This window comes from Prionailurus bengalensis, chromosome A2 (genome assembly GCF_016509475.1).
Source record: "Prionailurus bengalensis isolate Pbe53 chromosome A2, Fcat_Pben_1.1_paternal_pri, whole genome shotgun sequence".
Taxonomy (NCBI): Eukaryota; Metazoa; Chordata; class Mammalia; order Carnivora; family Felidae; genus Prionailurus; species Prionailurus bengalensis.
The window spans coordinates 3408090-3414981 of NC_057348.1; positions in this window are offsets into that span (position 1 = coordinate 3408090).

The window sequence follows — 6892 nt, forward strand, 5'->3', positions numbered from 1 at the left end:
GCAGTGGCTGAGGGGAGACCAGCCTCAGCTCTGTCTCCCCCCTCACTGTGTGTCCCCAGGCAAGCCAATTCCCTCTCTGGGCTCCGTTTTCTTGTCTAGTAAAGAGGGGCCTTCACCAGGCCTTTCCCCCAGGCGGAACTCTGAGACAAGGTTCAGAAAGTGCTTGTTGCCCTAGATTCTGGCCGGGCGTGGGGCTGCTGAGTTAGTATTTCCTGGTGTCCGGGTTCTGCTCACACATCTTCCCCGAGGTGGGAGGATGAGGTCAGCCGCCCCACCACCACCCCCCACCCCGGCTCTGGCCCCGATGAAGTCACCAAGTCAGAGGGGCGGGTGTGAGGACGGCTGTGGAAATAGACTTCCCGCCTGTGCCCTGTGCCTCGGGGAGCGGCGAGGATGAGCCAACCGTTGGGAGTACCGCACGTCGCAGGCTGTCAGGCGCGCAATCCTCGGGACACCTCGCTGCCCAGGAGCTCCCTCCTCCAGGAAGCCCTCCTAGATTGCCTTGGCCCTTTGGGGTTCTGGAGGCAGCGGTCGGGGAGGGGAGGGAGGATCTCAGGGAAAGAGTGAGGAACCCAGAGAGGCTGGCTATGAGAGGGAAAGACAGGACAGCAGCCGTGCCCAAAGGGTGAAGGAAAGTGCCGAGCCAGACGGGAAGTCAGGCCGGTGTGGGGCTGAGTCCTGGCTCAGACTCTCGCTTGCTTGGTGACCCTGGACGAGTCTTTTCTGGGCTCCGTTTCCTCAGCCGCCAAGTGGAGAAAAAAGCCTCCTTAAGGCGCTCAACAACTATCCAGAAGCACCAGGGAGGGACCCGCCCGGAGCGAGGCCTACTCAGGCCGGAGCAGAGAGATGGACGTATCACCGGGTTGCTGGGACGCTGGGTGATCGTGGATTTGGTGAAGGGCACCTGGGGCCCCGGGGACCCCAGGGGAGGCCCTGATTCCGCTTGCGGGGAGGGGCGGTAGATCAAGGGGGACCTGCCTTCTAAGGTGACCGCTGGGGGCGCCCGGGGGGGGGGGCTCAGTCGATTAAGCGTCCGACTTCGGCTCAGGTCGTGATCTCATGGTTCACCAGTCGGAGCCCCGCGTCGGGCTCGGAGCTGACAGAAGCGCAACGAAGGCGATGGCCTTGCTGGATCCGCGGATTCCAGAAGCCGGAAAGCCTGAGGACTTCAGGCACAGCTTGATCAAAGAGCCTGGGAACTCGCTCTCCACCCGTGACTCGGCTCTGCCGTCCCCCATTGGCCTCTGGGCCGAGAGCACCCGCCTCTCAGACTGGCCCTCGGCCGATCCCGGCCCGATGCTTCCCCAGTCCGAGGGCGCCTCTCCTGTGATGCCAAATCGAGTCTCCGCGCCGGCCTCCCCTGGCTCATCGCCCTTTCTGGGGAAGGCCGGCCGCCATGCTGCAAGGCCACCCAGGCAGACCACGTGGTAAAGAGCTGAGGCCCCCAACCGAGAGCCATGCGCCAGAGCCAGCTTGGAGGCACAGCGCAGACATGGGCGCCCGCCCACCAGAACATACCCTCAGGGGACTCGAACCCACGAGCCGTGAGATCACCCCCCCCCCTCCCAAGCCGAAGTTGGCGTGGGAGGGCCATCCAGCCCTGTAGGGAAGGGCTGTGGGATCCCGGGAGCCTGGGGTGAGGAAGGAGGTGGGGAAGTCACAGCCAAATCTGGCTCAGCACCCACTGTGCCCCCAACTCTGACCTTGACCCTTCTTGGCCCTTGCCCTCTCCCCAACAGCTGGTTTTCCCATCTTGCCAATGACTCCCTCCAGTCGCCGCTGCCCCCAGCTACGTCCCCAGGGAAAGGCAGCCCAGCCAGGTGCCCGCACACACCGGCTGGGCCTGCAGTCTTCTCTTCTCTTCTCAGGACCCCAACGGCTCCTCCCCCACCCTGTGGGGTACGATCGGGGCGGGGCGTCACAGGGCACCCCCTTCTCCTTCCCTACACCTCCGCCCTGGCTACCGGCTCCAGTCTTGCCCACTGCTGTCTACCCCACTCTGGCTACTAGAGGAGTTTCCCGATACCCCAATCTCTCTCGGGCTCTAACACCCTCCGTGGCTCCCCATTGCCCTCAGGGTGAAGTCTGGAATTTTATACCCAGCCTTTGATGTCCCGAGGGCCCCTGTGGTCTGATCAGGACACACCGTTTCCTGTCAGCTTCCAGAACGTCCCAACCTCTGTACCCTTGCTCAGACATTCCACAATGTCTGTATGCCTTCTTTTCTTAGCCTGGGAGCTCCGGGCCAGAGGCAAAGAGCTGCCTCAAATAATAAGAGCGGGTCCTCAGGCTGGGCCCTCGCAGCGGGGTAAGCGCCTTCCCGAATCTTCTCTGCCAGTCTTTGCCACTGCCCCCCAAAGATGGACATCATGGGTCTGATTCACAGATGAGGAAACAGAGGCTCAGAGAGGACCTACGATTTGCCCACGGTCAGCAAGCCAAGAATAAAAGGGGCCCTCCTTCCTGCCTCTTCCATGGCTGACTCCCGCCCTTGCTTAAAGGCTCAGCTCACTAGTCACCTCCTCCCGGAAGCCTCCCCGGATCGCCAGTTGGGGTCAGGCGACCGGTCCGGGCTCCCACAGCTGCCCGTGTGTTCCCCATCACAGCCCTGTCGCTGCCGCCGGGCCTCTCGTGCGTGCCGAGGAATGACGGGGGGCTCGCGACCCGCAGAAGCAGCCGCAGGTCGGGCCCAGCCCCTCCTGAACCGCACGCACCCACGTCCACACCCGCGGTTGGGCTCAGCGCACGCCCGCCTCCCACACGCAGGCGGCCGGCGTCTGCGCGGCTGTCCCTTGTAAACACCTCCTCGGCTGGGGCCCCGGCGCCCGGCTGCCGCAGCCCGAGAGGCGCAGGCGGTGGGGACGGCGGAGGCTGGGAACTGAAATTGCTTGGGGACCGTCCCGCCCCACCTTCCTCCGCCTTCCCGTCGGCGGGAGCAGAGAGCTGCCCGGGCCCCGTGGTCCTGACCCGAGGCTACGGCCGTGACCCGGAGTGAAGGCAGCCCCCCACCTCCCTGCTGAGTGCTCTCGGGAGAGGTCCGTGAGGCTCCCCCCCCCCCCCCCCCGGGCCGGGCCGCGGTGGGGGCGTCAGCGAGGTTGGCTCCCTCCTCCCGGGCGCCTCTGGGCCTGCCCGCCGTCCTCCCGTCCTAAGCGGCCTTGGGAGGGGTCTTTCCGGGTAGGCAGCCGGGCTGGGAGCACCACGGGGTCGCGGCACGTGGGAGTTACGCCTGGGCTTGGGGCGGGGGGTTGGGGTGCTCTGGCCCCCGAGTCCGGTATACAAAGCGCCCGGGGCGACGGGGGAAGCCGCCAGGAGGGCGCGGAAGGCTCAGGGAGCTTCTGGGAGCACCGACCTCCCCCGCTCCTCCCGCACGCCCCACCACGGTGCTCCCTTCGCGTAGGCGCAAGCCAGGGGCCCAGAGAAGTGGGTCACACAGCCCAGCGGGGTGTGAGGCCTGGTCTTGGGGTGCAGGTGACACTGGATGCGTCGTCTAGGGTGACTTGGCCGTGGGAACCCCGCCGCGGCACGCACAGCGCTCGCGCCCCGGCCGCCTATTCCGGGCAAAGGGAAGGCACCGCGGCCCGGGCTGCGCGCCGAACACGCCCCCTGTCGGGCGCGGCCGGAATCCGCGCAGCTGGGACCCAGCCACGTGGGACAGAGCCCCTGTCCCCGCTGAGCCCGCATTCCCGGTGGAGCCCGGAGCTCTGGGCTGAGCTGCGACACCCGCTGAGTGCCCCCCCCCCCATCCCGGCAGAGCCACAGCCGTGGCTATAGCCCTTTATCCCGGGCCGAGCCTCCATTCCGAGTTGAGTCCCTGACCCCAGAGAGAGCCCCTGGTCTTTTGCTGGGTGTAGCCCCCCACTCCCCACCCCCGCCCAGCTGGGGAGACCTCAAGGATGTTGGGGCCACCCAGAGGATCTGCGCACATGACACACAATCCATACTGCCCCAGGTTCTGAGCCTGCTTCTGTCACCACGTGGGACGGTCACTTGCTTCCTCTGAGCCTCGACGTCATCATCGGTGAAATGGGACGTTTGTATCCCAACGCAGAGTTGCTTTGAAGTTTTGGTGAATTAATCTACGTACAGCGATTAACTTTAAGCCAACCCCTGACTGCCACGTAAGAGGTGCTGGATAAAAACCAGCCCGGAGGGGCACCCGAGTGGCTCAGTCGGTTAAATGTCTGACCCTGGCTCAGGTCATGATCTCACGGCTTGTGAGTTCGAGCCCGGCTTGTGAGTTCGAGCCCGGTGTGGGGCTCTGTGCTGACAGCTCAGAGCCTGGAGCCTGCTTTCATTCTGTGTCCCCGACGGCCCCCAGCCCCGCCTCTCTGCCCCTCCTCCACTCACACACACACACTCTCTCTCTCCCTCTCTCTCTCTTGAAAATAAATAACATTTATTTAAATTTTAACATTTTAAAAAATTAAAAAAAAACCCACAAAACCTTTGCTCTGATGTTATTCTTACCAGGTGTGCTGCTGGGCACTTAAAAAAAAACAGCTTTATTTTTTATTTTTATTTTTTCAACGTTTATTTATTTTTTGGGGGACAGAGAGAGACAGAGCATGAACGGGGGAGGGGCAGAGAGAGAGGGAGATACAGAATCGGAAACAGGCTCCAGGCTCCGAGCCATCAGCCCAGAGCCCGACGCGGGGCTCAAACTCCCGGACCGCGAGATCGTGACCTGGCTGAAGTCGGACGTTTAACCGACTGCGCCACCCAGGCGCCCCAAAAACAGCTTTATTAAAAAAATATATGTAATTCATACACCATAAAATTCACCCATTTAAAACATCCAAGTCAGTGGTTTTGGTATATTACATTATTCGTTTTCTAAAATTGCGGTAAATATACAATATAAAGTGTATGCTTATAACCATTTTTACGTGTCTAACTCAGGGCATTAAGCCCACGAACACTGTCGTCTCGACCACCTCACCATCTATCTTCAGACATTCTCCATCGTCCCCAACACATTCTGTGTGCATTAAACACTAACTAACCATTCTCTTCTCCCCAGCCTCCTGGTCACCTCTGTTCTACTTTCCATCTCTATGGATTTGCCTACTCTGGGTCCCTCAAGAAAGTGGAATAAAGGGGCGCCTGGGCGGTTCAATCAGTCAAGCCTCCGACTTCGGCTCAGGTCATGATCTCACAGTTTGTGGGTTCGAGCCCTGCGATGGGCTCTGTACTGATGGCTCAGAGCCTGGAGCCTGCTCTGGATTCTGTGTCTCCCTCTCTCTCTGCCCCTCCCCTGCTCACGCTCTGTTTCTCTCAAAAATAAATAAACATTGAAACAATTCCAAAAAAAATTTTTAAGTAAAAAAAAAAAAGGAAATTGGAATCCTACAATACTTGTCCTATGCCTGGCATCGTAAACTTATGTTTTCGAGCTTTATCCGTGTTGCGGCATGAGTCAGAACTTCCTTCCTTCTGTGGCTGAATAGTATTCCAGGGTAGTTTGGCCCATGTTTTGTTTACCTGTCCATCCGCTGATGGACACTTGGGTTGTTTCCACCTTTTGGCTCTTGTGAATACCGCTGTTACGAACATTCGTGGGATCATCTGTTCGAGCCCCTGCCTTCAGAGAGACACCTAGGAGGGGATCTCCTGGATCATACGGTCATTTCGCTTTCCGAGGACCCACCAGACTGTTCCACTGCGTCTGCCTGCACCTTTTTCGCATTCTCACCCACAACGCGCGGACGATCTGATGTCTGCACATGCGTGTGGGCACTTTTCCTTTGTCCTCATTTGAGAACCCGTAGCCCTTCTTACCCCCACGTCACAGGTTCGGAAAACCAGGGCTCTGAGAGGCCAACACGCACGGGCAGACCACGAAAGAGCTGGGTGCGCGCCCACCTTGGCCACACTCCACCCATGCCCCACCCTGGACTCACGGGGACGATTTGCGGTCGTTTGATGAGACGCTAAGAACAGTTCCCTGGGCCTCTGCGGCCTCATTAGCCACCCTGATCGAAAGAAGGGGTGTTCACAGTGGGTCTCAGCTGGGGTGATTCTGCCCCCTAGGGGACACTTGGTAACGGCTGGTGGCATTTTTAATTGTCGGGGCCTGGAGGGGGGATAGGGGGCTCCTGGTGGCGAGTGGGTGGGGGCCAGGGATGCTGCTCAGCCCCCGCAGTGCCCAGGACTCACAGCTGCATCCTCCTGGGGGGGGGGGGCAGCTGGCCCAGCCACCTTACCCGCTGGCGGCCACGAGGCTCCAGTGTGCTCTGCCGGCTCATTCCCATGGAAATCGAGGCTGGATCTGGGAGGCCCCTGGTGGGGTTTCCAGGCTCCGTCCACCCAGCCACTGCCCCACACCTCACCTGAGAATTTACTTGGGCCCAGGAAGATTTATGTCCAACCTTGGGTCAGATTCAGCCCATCTGGGGCTACAGGAATCTACATTTTTTAAAGGGGCTCCCAGGTGATTCTGATAGAAAGGGTTCCTCGGGGACGTACTCTAAGAAACGTGCTTCGCCCAAATTCCAATTACCCAGGTGGGTAAAGGGAGTCTCAAGGGAGTAAGGGGCTTGCCCGGAGCCAGAGTTGGCCTGTTTTTCTTTTTGCTTCTCTCAGTCTCTGTCTCCCCGCCCCCTCCCCACCGGGTCTCTCGCTGTTTTCGACTCAGGATCTCCTTCCTCCCCTTTCTTTGCCTCATTCGCCCCCGCCCCACGCCGCATCCGGCCCATTTCACGATTCCGGAGGAATCTCCCCGCAGCTGCTTGGCCCCGCCCCAGACCCCGCCCCTCCCGGCGACTTTCTCCCATTGGCCTCTTCGTACGTCGCCGGCTCTGCCATTGGCTGAGCCTGCGTCCTCCGCCCGCCCCCGCCGCCGGCCCCTCTTCGGGCCTTTCCGCGCGGGCGGGGACGGAGCGGGGAGGAGCCG